At 38.5% G+C, this 16,783-nt stretch overlaps 1 protein-coding gene across 2 annotated transcripts in view; it reads left to right on the top strand.

Moving 5' to 3' along the window:
- The window catches only part of PLXDC2 (plexin domain containing 2), a 278,546-nt gene that overhangs the window by 108,342 nt on the left and 153,421 nt on the right, over positions 1-16,783 (top strand). The gene's annotated exons all lie outside the window — the stretch shown is intronic.

Consider the following 16,783-nt stretch of genomic DNA (forward strand, 5'->3'; position numbering starts at 1 on the left):
TATGCTAGGTAATGGATATCCAAATCAAAATGCAGTGAAAGTTGCTCTGCACAATATATGGAAACATCTTGATATGGTTAATTTGACATGTAAATAAACCATATTCACACCCTGAATGAAACCACTTACTAAAGAAAAGTAATCAGTGTTTCATCTGCAGCTTTTTTTTTTTTGCTGTGGAGGACTGTTTTTATATTTCCAGGCTGTAGTATTTAGTAAAGGAGGAAAATTCCTGATAAAGCTATTCTGATGTTGTTGATGTCCTGTGGAAACTGGTGAGTGAGCATGGAGAATAGAGCAACAGATGGTATAGCCCTGCACGAGGTCAGTAAGCTGCGGAAATACAAAACTGCCAGTCCTGAAATTGAAAACAGGTGGCAAAAATTTCACTTGGAGACTTGGCATCTGTAAATAATCAGTAACTGTAAGAGCCTTGGTCAGACACAAATTAACTTCAGTGCTGATTGCATTTACAATAAGTAAAGGAGAAAGCAGCTGCATTTGGTTAGAATCACAACACAGGGTAGAATACATAGAAAATGTTTAGAAGCATTTAATTTTTATTAGTTTTTTTGGTTGGTTTGAGTATAAACAGTTCATTAGCTTCTTTCTTTTTTTTTTCTTTCCCTAGTATTTTGGTTGAGAAAAAAAAAGTTTTGCAACAGTTTTAGCAGTGCTTCTGGGATCAAGACTTTTTCTCAGAGCTTTCAAACTGTTTCTCACCATTCCTACATCACTTTCTGCTTCTAAAACTGTAAATAAATTAATAAATACTGGACATCTGGATATGATTTGGGGGTTTATAAATTCATATAAGGAAATAAAAAAGCTATTTTAACTAGAACTGAACTCTGCTAATGGGGAATGTTGTGTTTTGAACCTTTCTGGCAAGGCCTCCTTCTCCCCACAAACAGTAGTGACATAAGTGAAAATGCTGATGCCTGACAGTGACCCAATGATGACTTTCTTAGCAATGACAGGGAATTTCAGAGCAGGCAGTGTTTTAGTGGGTGCTAGTTCAAGAAAAAGTAGGCTACCTGTATGCCAAAATGAAGTTTAGAACACTTTCAAAACATCTAAACAGAAGTTATTATTGTATAGGCAGCCAGCCTACATGAAATGTTTTCCATACACAAGAGCAAAAACCTTTGGTGTTGATCACCTAGTGTACCCCAGCATCAAAAAGGTTTGATCCATGGGGGAAAACTAATCCAGTAACATTAGAGCCAGAGCAACCTTCAGAACTGCAGTATTCAGGAGGATTTAAAAGTAGGGGAGATGATCGCCTCTACCTGATGTTGTATGATGCAACTGGTAAGGTAGCAGTACCTGTTTCCAGAAATGTGTGAGTCTGTTACAGCTGAATTCAACTCCATTTTCCATGGTGGGATGTTTCAGAGAGGCTACTGCCTCCAGTCGCACCCCATGCCATACTGGAATCTGCTTGACGTCAAAGGGACTCTGAGCATCCACAACTCCACTGAAACCTTCAGGAGGTTGCATACCTGCATTTACCTATCCTGGAAGAAGTTATTAGAATTCTATGTCTTCAACTATGTGTGGATAGTGCCAATATAAAGAAGTAACTGAACTTACTAATAAGTAGAACCAGAAGATCAAGAGTTGGTGGATGTCTGTGGGTACATGTTTCTGGATGGCATGATGTTCAGAAAGTGCTATTAGGTCACCCTGCAAAAATTGTGCCTCCTTAAGATGCTTCTGTCAGGCACATGCAAAATGTGAAATGCTCAGTCATATCGAGCAATGTTGGCCAAAATGTTTGGTAGTACAAAATGTTCACAAATTCATGTTTCAACAGGGATGTCGCCTCATGGGCCTACTTCCCAGCCTGTTTGCCATTGTATAGTTCATTATCCTCTTTCTGGCAACAGAATAATATTCCTGTGGCAATTGCAGCAATTGCAGCAATTGGTTACATGGAACAATAAATATCAGATAAATATTTAATATGAGTTTAACTTTAGAAATTTTGTTTAATAGCTGAATACAGAGAAAGCAGCATGCTGTGACTTATCAGCTCTCTGCAGACCACCAGCAAGAACTCCTAATCACTGTAATGCACAATGTATGGCTTCCAGATCACCTTTTAAGTCTTAAAGATGTCAATTTCTTGGATATATGGTGCATCTTGCAGTAGAACACTAGAATTCTGTCTTTTTCCACATTTTCTAAGAGAGGCAAGATGAACCCACTCCATCACTAGCAGTTTCATGGTGTTGCTGTGTGTTAGATATCATCAATAAATTACCTTCTTTTTCCTGGAATCTAGACATCTCACTGGACTCAATATGCACAGCCATTTTATTCCAGTCCCTATGTGCTTGCAAACCACTTTGTTGTTTTGCTGTTGCCTCTACTAAGTGATTTTCTTAGTGATTGATGTCACATTTATTCATGGAACAGTAAGTAACAAATTATAATATACATATAAACTATTCTGCAAATTAAAACGTTGTCCACAGGTTTGAAGAGTGTGAAATAAGCCCAGTGCTGTTGCTATGCATTCATAATGTAACATATTTCTGATATTAAGCTCATATATGAAAGGTCCTGATTTTAAAATTTTAAAATCAGAAATAAGATGCCTTTTGTGATACTGAGAAAACATATGATAGCAAGATAGGGTTCAGGCTTGTCATGTTGCTTATCAGAGCAATGATTTTGTGACTCTGTGCAGAGCTCCGTGCAGCCTTACTCTTCCCTCTGCTGTTTTATCTTCCTCTGGCAGGTCACTGAAGAAGATAACATCTAATTTCAAACAATAAGGTTGCGAAGAGGTACCAGGCAAGTGGGGCCAAAGCGTGTGGCTGAGCCTATGAGACAGTCTCTGCATGCAACATCCCCTTTTCCTCTCTGCTCTGCTCCTCCTCCTCCCTGGCAGCTAGGCTAAACAAAAGGGATGCAACATGGGGTCTGATACTGTGCCTCTTCCTTGGAGAGCACAGCCTGATCTAGAGAGACCAGGGAGCTGAGGAAAAGGGAGGAGATGATCAGGATATGGGAAGGATATCTTAGGTTGGATGGGGAGACACTTGCTCTGGAGTCCAAGGACACTGGAAGAAATAGTCAGCTTGGGTTACTATACCCTGCAGGGGGAATGGAGGGGGCGTCCGGGGCAGGGCATGCAGTGAGGAGTAGGGGCACGTGCATAGGTCGGGGGAGAGGGGAGAAAAACCCATAAGAAAAGGCAAAAGGAGATTCAGTTTGGAAATATTTGAGTACCAGTGCATTACAGATCTAAAAGAAATTAGTTTGAGCTGGTGCTTGTGAAATCATTCATATTTAAAACTTAAGCAGAGAGACAATCTATTGATGTGCCCATGTTTCCTGTGGAGAAGCTGTATTAGTGACACAAAAACTTTCTCCCACAGCTTTCAGACTCCTTACTTCAGCAAAACTGATGGGAGTAATAAAGTAAGTTGTTGCTTTTTCCTCGTCTTACTGCATTTATGTGAGAGGAGGAGGACGAATGTGCTGTCTTTTATTACTTTTCTCCTCCAGGAGTAGGTAAAAAGTGTTATATGTTTCATCCTTTTTTATAAACAGGTGATACTGGACAGATGCTTAGAAACAGCTTAGCTAAATCACGTGAAGGGAAGCATACACTGTGTGGATGCAGCTTTTGGCATAACCAGGCAGAAGTGGAGATTAATTTGGGGCACATGAAATTGTGAGTTTTTGGTTTACCGTTAATGGAAAAGAGGGAAAATGGCCACTAGGAGTTATGCAATAGATTTCAGTTAAATAACAGGCCTTTGAAAGGCCCTGGTTCATGGACGTGTCAGTGGTTTGGGGGGGCTCATTTAGAGCCAAGCAATGTGCCCAAATGTACCAAACTATGAGAAACTTCCACGACTGACACGAAACCAGAAAGCTCAGATGTGATACATGCGCAACAGAAGCAAATTTAGACTTTGAAGCAAGTGGGCATTTGCTGTCAACACTGATTAGTGTTTAACGAACTTTTCCTCCCAAATTTGTTTAAGGTTACAAATGCAGTAAAGGACTTGAGCACCTCCAGACTCTGTTTTCATGACAAATTTGTGGCTTTCTAATTCCCAAGTGGAATTAAAACCTTGTATTATTTACTTACTGTTAATACTTAAATTGCAATCCCAAACACCCATTTGTGGATCTGAGAGCTACCTGAAAAAGAGAAACAAACACAAGCATTGTATGCCTGAAATCCTCCTTCTTTCCAGCTGCTTGGTTAAGGGCTGCAGGAAGAGACCTAATTGCCTCAGGATCCAGCATGTGCAATGCACTTCTGAGAGTGGCAGCTGCAGTTGGTCTTTGCAAGAAACGAGAAAAGCTCTGTTTGTCTTCTAAGCCCAAGTACTGGTGTCTTGTATTTGCACAGTATCCTAGTGGTTATGCACTCTCCAGGGAAGTTGGACAGAGACTTGAAGGCTGCCTTTACCTTGGAGGAGGTTTTCCATCTCCTAGCAAGGTATCCTGCTTTTGAACTTGTTCCAGAAAATATTGAAGACTAATTGGAACAAAAGAGAGGGGGCAGGATGGACAGTTTCTAAAATTCATGGGGACCATAGCCCTGATTTAAGAAGAAAAGAGTTTACTCTGCATTTTGAAAGACAGTTCTGTCACAGTGAGCATGTACTTTCCGAAACTGGAAAGCAGGAGCAAGTGAGCTGCTTAGGCAGGTAAGAAAGGTGGCCAAGCCAGCTCTTAGTAAGGTGGGGACATGTAGTCTGCCAGAGTCTTTAACAGACTGAGCCTGACTGCCTCCTTTACTGCTAGATAGCCCAGTCCTTATATTTATCTGAAGAGAAATTACTATAGCCCAAGCCTGTTAACTGTAGTGGGTTTGGAAATGATGGGTCTGTGGGACATATAGCACAAGGAGAGCCAGACTCTGCAAGCTTAGCAGCCACTTGTCCAGGACACCTAGACATCCAGGAATCGGTATTTTATCCCTCTATAACTCAGATATGGAATGATATATCTGTAGTGACCGAGCTGTTTCTTTGCATGAGTAAATGGGGCGTACATGTTGAGGAAGGCATTCAGCAAGAAGACAGATTAATTTAAGATTAACTCCTCACTGGAGTGGAACTGACAGCCCTGTGGAAGATGAGCAGTTCTGGGGACTGTTAAAGTCCCATTTAAGTTCTCTAAGTTTAGAATTGCATGAGATGTAAGTTGTTTGACAGTGTGAATATATGTGGTACAGAGGCAGAGTTTGTGCCCTGCTACTTCTCTGCATTGTGCTGATTAGGAAAAAAAGCAAAATTACTATGAATATTTTCTTGAGAAATTTAAATATGATTTCTAGTGTCATATTGCATCCAGGAATCAGGTAAATCTTTGCATTGTCCTCTTACAACACTGAATGAAGTCTAGCTGTTGTTGAATCTGTTCCCTGTTGCAAGATGTAAGAAGTTGGTTTCCAAACCTTACTGTGGCTGCTGTGGCTTTGGATGGGCTGTCAGCCAGTCTGTGGGTTAAAACCTTGGCAGCAAGATGCATTAACATAGAAATATAAGACTGCTGTACAAGATGTCTTTTCGTGCAACTGGCTAGTGCTTTGCTGTCATTGAGTCTCAAGGACAGGGTATGGGAAGTCATAGCTGACCGCTGGCACTGTGCTTTGGGTGGAAAGGAAAAAAAATAGCATGTTGAGACAGCGTTAATATGTGCTTGTTTGGAATAAAATCTGTAGTGGGTAGAATGAGAAGAAACGGGTGATTTTTCAAGTATATTTTATGGATATATCAGTCTCTGTCTAACAAAATAGGTCACATTTCGACTGACTTACTTTCCCAAATAGTTCTGTACATGGAGTAATCCTGTCTTTGATTAATAAGCCAGGAGGATGTAAACATTCAAATGTCATTTCATCCAAAACCCTTAAAACCCACTACATTAACTCTTATTTCCAGGCATTTTCCCCTCTTTCTTGTTTGAATTTGCCTTCTAACCAGTGATAATAAAGAACCTGAGCAACAGCTTGAGCAAGTCACTGAATAGAAGCGTAATGCTCTGCACCATTGTGATTACACAAGATGAAAACAAACCTTCCTGTGAAGAAGGTCTCTTTCGCATAGAGCCATTCCTTCCGCTCTCTTAATGCACTAGGCAGTGTTTGCACACATCTGAGTCACTGAGTCTACCAAGTCTGAACCCCTGTAAGTGCAGCTTCATTTACAAAATAAGCCCCTCCAAAGCAGTTAAGCGCACTTGTATATTTTTAAGAAATACACGTACTGAACTGTCTTGTTCTGTGTGTTGCTTCTATTCTTTTTTACCCTCTGAAAAGTAAAATAACATATTCTTAGTGTGATGATCAGTATGTAATGATCTTCACACATTACATAATGTCCTATCTTCCATTCAGAAAAACACAGCAGAGTGAGTTGTAAATCTGTCCTTTTGTAAGTGTAGAGTGATATCATTTGAGCTGGCTCATCCCTGCACAGCTTCCAAAGCACCACGAGCTTTGCAGTATGGCAGTATCCATCTCTGCCTCCCCATTAAGAAAATGCACAGATGAAATGTACGTACACAGCATGCTAGCAAAGCCACCCCAGCAGGACTGTTGCAAAGCTGTTAATGTTTTTTTTCTTGGGAAAGTTGTGGTAAAATTGGAAGGTGTATAATAGAGAAAAAAACCGTATTTATTCAGTCTTTTCCCAGAACATGTCTATCAAAATAACTAAGTTCCATGTAAGTTCTATATATTGAAAGTGGGTGCCAGCAATGCAGTTCCCTCATTTTACTGAGGCACAACGTCAGTGCATGTAAACAGTGTCAAATGCAATATATATATAAACCTACACTTTATTTGTAAATTCTAAAACCCTTTTAAAGGAGTTGAGTCCTTACAGTCCTGTTGGTTAGCTAAAAGCTGTGAAAACATGCACTTCCTGCGCTTTACTCCCCATATCTGCACAGTCCACAGTACTAGTTTGTCTGTCTTTTGGGGGAAGAGAAAAGCAATATTCAGTACTCCATATATCAGACAATCCAATTAAACATTTGCTAGATAATTTCATTGCTTTGACAAGTTTCAAGATCGATGCAGTATTTTCTCCTCTGTTTCCCCAGTATCTCCAGCAGTTTTCAGATGGATTATTTCTTTTCTGCCAAAGAATGTCTTTCTGTCATTCATGTCTCTACTGGCTTAATTCTTATTTTTATGTCTCTGCTTCTTGATAGGTTTAATACAGCTGTTCTTTGACTCTAAATACATATCTACAACAATTCATTCTTAATGTACGATTTATTTATTTTTTTGTTCCTGCTGCAAGTCTAGCAGTGCAGATTTTGTGCCAGAGCTTAAGAACACTCTCCACTCTAATTTCCTCCCATTAGTGTGCTAGAAACATGATGTTTTTCTCCAGCAGATCTCCTGATGAAGCTGAAATGGGAATTTTTCTTGAAAAGAAGCTGAAGGCATTTAGACCCATTTTAATTTCAGTGACAAATTTAATCTTCATTTGATAAGACAGAAAATAGCTTACCCCTGCACAGTAACAGAGAGTCTGGAAGAAATAAACAATGGCGTTTCAGTAATAAAATAGTACATAGCTATTATCTAGGCTTGTCATCAGTAACACAATATTTTTAAGAGACAAAGCCAGTACCATTATCTGCATCTTACAGATAGCAAAAGTGAAGCATCCATTGAGCTATTATGCAAAAATACCATACAAAATTAAGTAACCCAGGTTTTCACAGTACATTTTTTTGTTCCTTTTATAGAATCCATCTCTACACCATATATATTTACTATACTTGTTTTTCTTTTATGCTTCCTGAAAAGTTGAAAGTTTCTGACATCTCTAGTGGTTGGTCTTACAGAGGGCCATGTCTACAGTACTGAGTGACTTCCTCAGGCCAGATTGGAACCCTTATTGTTTAAAATCACTGTTACGTTTTCAAAACTCTTGAAAATACTTACTTAATGCATATGGATGAAAATGGAAGGCAATAGATCTTCTTTTTTGAAGTTTTGTTCTATTCTTTCAGAACAAAAGATGCAGAAATGAGGGAGCTGAGTAAATGTATAGAGAAATTTAAGTTGAACAGCAATTGTGGCTTCAAGCTCTTCTTTAAAAAAATTATCATTGTCACTTTTTGACCATCCCATCTCTACAGAAAAAGCTTCAAGACTAAAACACAGTAAACGTATCTCATTGTGTCTGTAAAGCCAAGAAAATCAGGTCAAAATAATTTAGAGATTTTTAAAGTACTAACATTTGATGTATTTCTCAATCATTGCTGACCTAAACATGTAACCCCACCACTTAAGGCCAGTGAGACCATCTTTATTTTTCCTGACACTTGGAGCACCTCCGTGTTTGAACGTGCCAATTTATTACTTTTTGCAGGACATTTTATGAAAACCTTGTCTTGACACCACAGTATAGTGAGTTCTGTCACTAAGCCTTCACTTTTTTTATATTAATTCATTAATTCCACAAATAATCAATCTATTTACTTGGAGCTAGCATAATTTTTCTAAATCCTGAATCACTGTTGGTCTAGGAAACCTTCCTGTGCAGCAAATGAAAGAATCTATAAAATTTCCTTATTTAATTCATAATAAAAATGAAGGGGTTTAAATTTTCAGTTCTGTCTGAAACCACTTTGTGCATTTTAGCATTGAGCTGAAGGAAAGCCCAAGTTATGTTTCCACAAACTGTTGTAAATTTTAACGTTCCCATCTTCAAAAACTTTCCTTTCACAGCACAGTGGAAGAAAAGTCATGAAGCTTTTTTTCATCAGCTTTTATAATGTCAGATACTATTGCATTTGGCGCTACACATTGCTGGGCAACGACACTTGCTTGTTCATTTTCCAGTTTTCCAAATCCTGAGCTCTGTGAAACATCTAATATTGCAAACCACTTCCTTTCTGCTCCTGTGAGGGGGGCAAAGGGAACCGAGGACACAGCAGGAAAAACGTGTCATGTTTAAGTCACGCCAGGGCTACGTTGCATGATCTGCCTTGTTTGAAGGTGTTCAGGTTGGCTTGAGTTCTGAGCGGTGACACTGTTTATGTAGGCAGTATTTTGGCCCACTGCCACTGACTCAGTAAGAAATTAGGAGTGAGTAAGGGGCTTAGGAGTTTGTCCTATCTGCAGACAAACCTGTAAACAAGGTGATTACAGTCTGTTGGGCACTTCTGACAAGGGAGGAGAGCAAAACCTTGGTCTGTGTGTCCACCAGTGTTTGTTGTACCCGATGAGGTGTTACACCACCTTTCTCCTCTTATTCCCACTGCACGGGGTTGCTCAGATCTTGATCTGTGCCTGCGAGGTGATGTGTGCACATGTATGTATGGGTAGCTCCCCTGTGTTGACGTGTGAGCTTTGTTTTCCTGTCTATATCTCTTTGCTTGAGCCACCAAATTCAATGTGGTTGCCTTTGGTGTAACTGCTGACATTGATTGCTGTGTCTGACTCCAAGTCAGCCTGACAGGGCTACCCAGGAAGCCAATTACCCTCTGATGCCACTCCAGCACCAGTGAGTGACGGGCCTGTGGAGAGCTAACTGATGTTGTCTTGGCCAGAGCGGTGCCCCTGAAAGTGCTGCTCTTTGCCTCTGCAGACTACAAAAGTCTAGTGCTGTCTGTGCTAAACCATTTTTCACGCAATGAGCTTACATCTCTCTTAGCTCCTGGCTTTACCTTATAAGCCTTATACCTTTACCTTATAAGCCTTATACCAAAGTTGCACTTGCCATTGACTGCTGAGAAAGGCATAATTAGCCAAGCTAACACAATTTGGCACATCCCAGATATTTGCTCTCTTCTCCCTCGGTAAGTCATGCAAAAGGAGTTCCAACCATATGCTGCAGTTCAAATTATTAATGACTATTTAATTTTTCTATGCTTTTCTCTGCTTCCCAGAAACAGAAAATAGGCTTAATGATGTGACTGCAAGATTGTCCATCTAATGTTTTAACTAGATTTTTGCCGTCTATATCTGTGTTCATTGGTGCATATCTTCTAGCTGAAAGGATTGCTTGATCATTTTGGTTAAGCCTGAATCTAGAGGAGAAGCTGACCCATCATGTGGCTGGCATCCTTGGGTTGTTCTAGTGCACAGGTTTGCTGGATCCTTCATGAAAAAGGTGCTTTCAATGTGTTTAAATAAGGTACAGTTGGTATTAGTACTCTCTGGAAATAAATAGAATATTATAGAGATCTCCATTTCTCTTAGCAGGACAATTTTTTGTTGATTTCTTTATTTTTTGCTGCTTTTTACACAAATAATGTTATGGCTTAGCAAGGGTTTGTGATAGTGTTTGGACAGAAGAGGCATAAATTACACATGTATGAACATTTTGACACTATTGGTTAATCAATGGTTAATCAGAAAACCTCAGATGATTTAAAACATGTTAACTTCCTGCTTTTTTATGCTGTAGTTTGATAATCCACAAAAAAAATACAATCATGAATATTTTGAGTTGCATGCCAGGAACATAAGAACACGATAGATATTATTCCTTTTGCTTTATGTGGAAATTTAGTATGTGGTAAATACTCACCTAGGTACACTTGGGTATCTGCATTGCTAATCATTATTGGACATGCTACTGGGAATGTGGATATGAAACCTATTCGTACGGTGTGCAGACATTAAGTGATGTTAATCATGCTGAATATGGGTAGTTGAAAGTAAAAGGCCGGAAGGAAGAACCCCAGCACTGTTCAATGTATCAGGAAGCACCTCTTTTCTGCTCATCAGGTCAGATCAGGAGGGTCAGGCTTCCCTTCTGAAATGCAAAATTGTGTGCTGGAAAGAAGGAGAGGAAAATGAGAACCAAGAAGTATCCCTTTTAGTAGGCTTAAATTTACAACCCTACCAGGAAATTTTAGGGATCTCCAGATGAAAAAAATGGTTGAAGGCCAGTGTTAATAAATGTTTGTATGTATAGCAAAGACCAATGCTATGGGAAGAGAAGCTATACTGAAGTAACAGCAACTGAGACAAGCAACACTTCAGAGAAAGAAAACTCTTTACTTTTCTGTTTTTCAGTTGGAGAAACTATTTCAGTTGTGCATTGTATACTGAGTTTAGATAAGTACTAGTAGCATGGTTTTGAACTTTTTCCTGTGTTCCGCGAGGTCCACCTCTGACCTGATCCACCTGAAATCTCTGGAAAATATCACATCAGTAACAGTACATCTGTGGAGTTTTAAATTAAATCAGAACAACACAATTCTGGCTTTTCTGTTTTTTTTTTTGTTAATAGGGATGCTGAGTAGTACTTGAATTTGCCATGGCTGGGTATCTAAGCCTATTAGAGCTGCTTCTTCTGTAAGGAAAGGCTAAACCAGAATCAATTCCATCTTCATTTTCTGTGGTTTCCTTTCAAAGAGGTTTTGTCCCCCTGTCTCAGAAAGTGGAGAGTTGCAATAAAGGATTATGCTCTGCATTGTTAGCGTAAACATAAGTGTGTTTTTACTCTTCCAAAAGTAATACAAAAGGTCTGCACCTGTGGGATGCAGAAGTGCATGAGACATGTAAGAGCCTAGTAGGTGTGAAATGTTCTATGCCTTCCACTTCTGCTACCATTCAAGTTCCCTAGACTCTTGTGACTGTTTAAACCTCAGTTGTGAAAGAAACTTAAATCCATCTAGATTGTGTGTATAAAAAGAATTTAAGCATATCAAATGATAACACATCTTTTTTTTCCTTTTTAAATCTTCTTACTATAATGGCTTCAAAATCTTGACACTGGTTAGGTTTTGGATGATGACCGATATCACTCTTTACTTACCAAAACTCTTTCTCCCTTCTGTTATTACCCAGCATCTTCAAGACTGCAAACCTTCTTTGAATTGCCTATTTTTGTCGTTGTTCTCTGTGTATCCAGTTAGTGATAAACTTAGGTCCTGGTCCCTGAGTGGAACTGACAGGAAGAACAGCAAAACAAATCCATAATACATTATAAAGCTATAATCAGATTGCTTGTAAGTTCAACGTGCACCTTAAATTATTGTGTTTATGTAGCTGGAGAGTATGATTGAAACTGGAATTAGGCAATATTTCCTCAGTGTTGTTATATGCTAATCAAAGTTACAGTATTGTTACCAGTGGACTCGGACTTTACCGATAATGGACTTTACCAAAACCATTTTAATTTACCAGTATGATTACATAAATAATTGCAAAATGAAAGTAAATCAGAGAATTTTTTTAAAAAAACCCCACAAACCTGCAGCAGTTAAAGTTGTGATGAAGATAAAGTTCTAGAAGTGTGGTAATATGCTCTTTGGGACCACTTGTAGTGGTGAAGAATAATTATTGAATAGAAAGAGGTTATGAAGGGAAAAGTCTGAATTCATGTTGTTGATAAAATGCATGTGTAAGGAAATGACCAGATATGTTATTTCCCTGCCATATTATCTGTTATTATTGATACTCTGTATTAGACAGGAGTCTTAGTAGCTATTTGTTGTATATTAGCAAGAAAAACATGCATCCAGATGGTGGTGTTATTTTAGACATTATTTGTTGTTCTGAGCATACAATTCAACAGCAGTAGCTTCAATACTGTGATCATAGTCTGCCATCATTCAGTATTTTATTATCATTAACCTCTGACTCCCTTTGCAGGCCACACAAATTCTCATTCCCTCTTTGGTGAAAGTAGGATCATCCTAAGCATCATTCTCACACATAATATTCAAATTCTTTTAGCAGTGGCAACCAAGGTTTAAAAAGAAAATGTCAGGGTGTTGTCTTTTGTTGTTTTTAAAACCATGATCCAAATTAACACAGTTGTTTGTGTGCTAATTGTCACTGTAGATAGTTTTTACAAATCATGTTATTTACAAGTTTGTTAAGAGATTTATCCTATCATTATCATGGACATATTGATAGTCAAGCATGTCTGTTATTTCTTTCCTAAATTAAGGTCAGAAAGATGGAATTGGTCCTAGTCCCATGAATCACATACAGGAGAAAAGTCTCTGTAGTGTTGAGCTGTTCATATGCAGAGATAATTTAAACTGGAAATTATTCTTACAAGAAGCATGACTGATTTTGCTGAATTGGGTGTTCAGTATATGAACACTGTATTTGGAGAATCCTTTAAAGGAACGTTTATGTTTTGAAGAGTCTATCACTTCATGGGTCCAGTATTCATATCTTCCACTGACATTTGTTGGTTTCTCATCTTTACTAATAAAATGGTCATAGTAGAAATAAAGATTCATGAGACTGGCTATAGAAAGTAAGTTAAAGGAGTGTGACTGTGCTTTCAGTTCCTTGATGAATAAATGTGATTTTGCTGGCATTTGGGCTGCAGCAGATTTAGAAAGATATCTCACAAGCAATCTCTTGAATTGAGGTTTCAATATGTAAGTGTTTCTGGGCTTTCAAAAAAAAGTCTTGTTGATTATGGTGCATTTATGAAATTAGACAAATCGCAGAGTTGGCCTAAATATGTGCAATCATGAAATGTAATTAACACATGTTCTTCAGAAATGCAATTCTGAAATTCTGATATGCTGAAACATTCCACAAACCTCTGTCTGACCTCGTGGAAAGGAAAAAAAAAAAAAAAAAAGGACAGTCGAATGAGTGGTAGATGATTTACCTGTTTGGCTTTTTTGTTTCAAAATAGGACTTCTTTCCTCTTTAATTACATTGCTGTCCATAAAATTGTGAATGTTTCTTTTTCTTGTAAAGTGAGAGCTAGATCTTCATTCTAAATAAAGCTTTATACAGACCAGACTTCCCTACTAAATCAGAGATATCTTACTTCTCAAGCTCTGCTCTTTCATTTTGGGTTTATTTACTTAGATTTTTTCCCTTTTTGTTTGAGGGTAGACTTGGCAAAGCAGAAAGCGTGTGCCCTCACCATAGTCAGGCAGCATCTTCCCTTTCTGCAAATCTTTCTTGTATAGTTCAATCTGTAGGACCTGCTTGCATAATTCACAACATTGAAGTAGACAAACTTCTCTACATACTCAGTTGTTGTCACTTTCAGCATTGATTTATGTTAATGATATGTGTTAAGCATTTCTGTGTATTTTTTTAGTACAGGACACACACCTTCCTGCCAAAAACCTCAGACTAGCAGAGCCACCTTAAAAGTCAGGTCCTGATGTACACAAAGACACAGGTTTTGGTCATATGTCTTCTATCAGGTTAGCTTAATACAGTTTAAAGCTTGTTTGATGCTAAAATGCAGCATAAGGTAGTCAAAAAGCTATTATCTGGGTACATGGTAGTTTAGGCAATAGATGCCAAAATCTTTTAAGTTGTTTTCCTGTAAGCATGTAAGCCTCTACAGAAGGAAATTTGAAGTACTTGTCTTAGATGTTACCAAAAGTGAGTCTGTAATTTTCACCCATTCCTTTTCCCCAGTTTCCTCTCTAAATATTCTGCATAGGTCCTTCCAGTTTGTGTGAATGATGCCCCTGTTCCCTGAAAGCCTTTGGTGGTAGTTCTGATCGATCGCATCGACTACAAAGGGCTGAACTGGCCAACTGCAACAAGAGTTCCTGAACTTGCCAACAGCCAGTTGTTAACTCCAAATCATCTCAGAGCAGTGAAAGCTTTCTTTAGATTTATTTCCCTCACCCCCACCCCACTGCCTTTCTAGCTTTATTCGACACAGAATCGAAATCTTAAATTTTAGCTTAATCCAAGGGGGAAAGAACTGCAGACATAACGATTTTAATCACTAATTTTATGAAAACTTCAAAGACAAGAGCTGAAAGATCAGACCAAAACACCAGCTTAATTACATATTCATTGGAAAGTTCTGTAGTCTATTTTCGCTGCTTCCAAAATAATGTAGTACAATATCACTCTACAGACCTTCACACTGAGGTATTTGTATGCCAATGATAGAACTACATATAACACTTTTGTGGTTTTCACATAAAAATATCAGTTGAAAACTGTGGTTCCAATTTTAACTGATTTGAAGGCATGTAGTTCTGAGTCTCTGTTCATACAGGTTGAACAAGTTACTACTCATCTATGTTTGCCAATATTATGATTTTATCATAATATCATAATCAGATATTACTTTATTTGGCTGCTTTCCAATTGATTTGAATGGCATGTTCTCATTCAGTGTTAATTAGGTGTGAGCTCCAAGATCTAAAAGATAAGAGTATAATACTTTGGTGCATTTCCTCTGAAATGCCTTTTACGTGATTTATTATCTACACAGAGATTTCAACCAAAAACATGAAATAGTTCTAACTTGAAAAGTATTGGAATTTTAGGACTCTGAATACTTTTTCTAGGTCTCTGGATGCTTTTTCCTCATAAGCTTCCTGCATTTAATGAATTAAATTAATTTACCAAATTTTGGAGATGTCATGATGCAATTACACTGTAAAAGAAAATGAAGGCGAAAAACGCGTAGAACTTCCAAGCCAGTGGAAATACCTGAGCGTGCTTATCTCCTTCTTCTCTCTAACACTATATTATTATTATTTTTAAAAGCAGTTTATGATACAACACCTTAAAGCTTAGAAGCCATGTTCTTTTCTATTCAAGACGTATGGAGAGCAAAGTATAATTGCCTTCCTTTACAGATGAGGCTTAGCCTGAGGTGAATAGGATTTAAGACCCTCCCCTAACTTTTGCACTTTCTATTTGCTAATTTTGGTGATTGTCTCAACAAGCTGACTGTAGACCACAAAAAGAGTAGGCTGGAGTGGGAGTGTAAATGAGGGTAAATATGCTTTTTACCTCTCTGAATGTGGATTTTGAGCCATCAAGGGCAGCTTGAGAAGAAGGGAGCAGGGTCCTGCAGACATATAGCTGTTGCACTGTGACCCCTGTTTGTGGATGTCTAATGCTCCCCACATCTTGACGCGGGTGCCAAGGTATCTGCAGACCTGGCTCAGGCGGGAGGGCAAATGTTGCCTCCATGGCTCCAGCCTCAGGCCTTGCGTATCACAGACGGAAAGTGCATGTAAGCTTTCTTATCCCCATAACACCATAGTGAGTGCCTCCCAGCTGATGCAGAGAGGGCAGTTTTTAATAGATTTTTGATATAAACCACAGAGGAATAAGTCAGTTCATCTGTTGAGCTGCCCTTCTGCATCTTGCAGCTGATTGTGTGATAAAGCAGGGAGCATGGTGGCAATTTGTTGAAGACAAGTGTTCTAAGGCTTTTAAGAAATGCAAGGAAACAGGTTTCAAAAAGCCACCAATTAAAAGGAGTCTGATTACTTGTGGTCTGAGGACAGTTATGGGCTGAGATTGCTTACTTTGCATCTCTATTAAATTCTGATTTCTCTGAGTGACAAAGCGTCTTCGGCTCACATTAATATCTGTGTGGTTGAGAGTGATCAAATAGCTTAGGAAATAAGGTTAATAGATTTTGGGGAATTTGATCAAAAAATTGAATCACACAGAGCCTAAATTGTATTAGAGACTGTTTCTGTACTGTAACTCTTTCTGGTCTGTCAAGAACAATGTCTGACAGACTGTCCTATATCCATGATTCCTATGCTTATTCCTGTTATGATGCAGTAAAATCTTTCTTCTTTTTAAAACTTTTGATAGGTAATTTTCTATTTTTCCATCTTTTCTTTACCTAGTCAACATGTGTAGTGCTTAGTAAGGACCTTGGAAGTGATTACTTCCTTTGCTCAGAAGCTTCTGCCAAACAGAAGCAATGGAAATATTTCTACAAATAATTTCTTTTCCACTCTACGCTTTCTCTCAGTATTTTTCTTTTACTTTGCCACCTCTCTTGAGAGTTCATCTGGAACCTTGTGGTTCTGTTTTTTTAATAAGATCCTCTTCTTC

The sequence above is a fragment of the Phalacrocorax carbo genome, chromosome 2 (assembly GCF_963921805.1).
Source record: "Phalacrocorax carbo chromosome 2, bPhaCar2.1, whole genome shotgun sequence".
Lineage (NCBI taxonomy): Eukaryota > Metazoa > Chordata > Aves > Suliformes > Phalacrocoracidae > Phalacrocorax > Phalacrocorax carbo.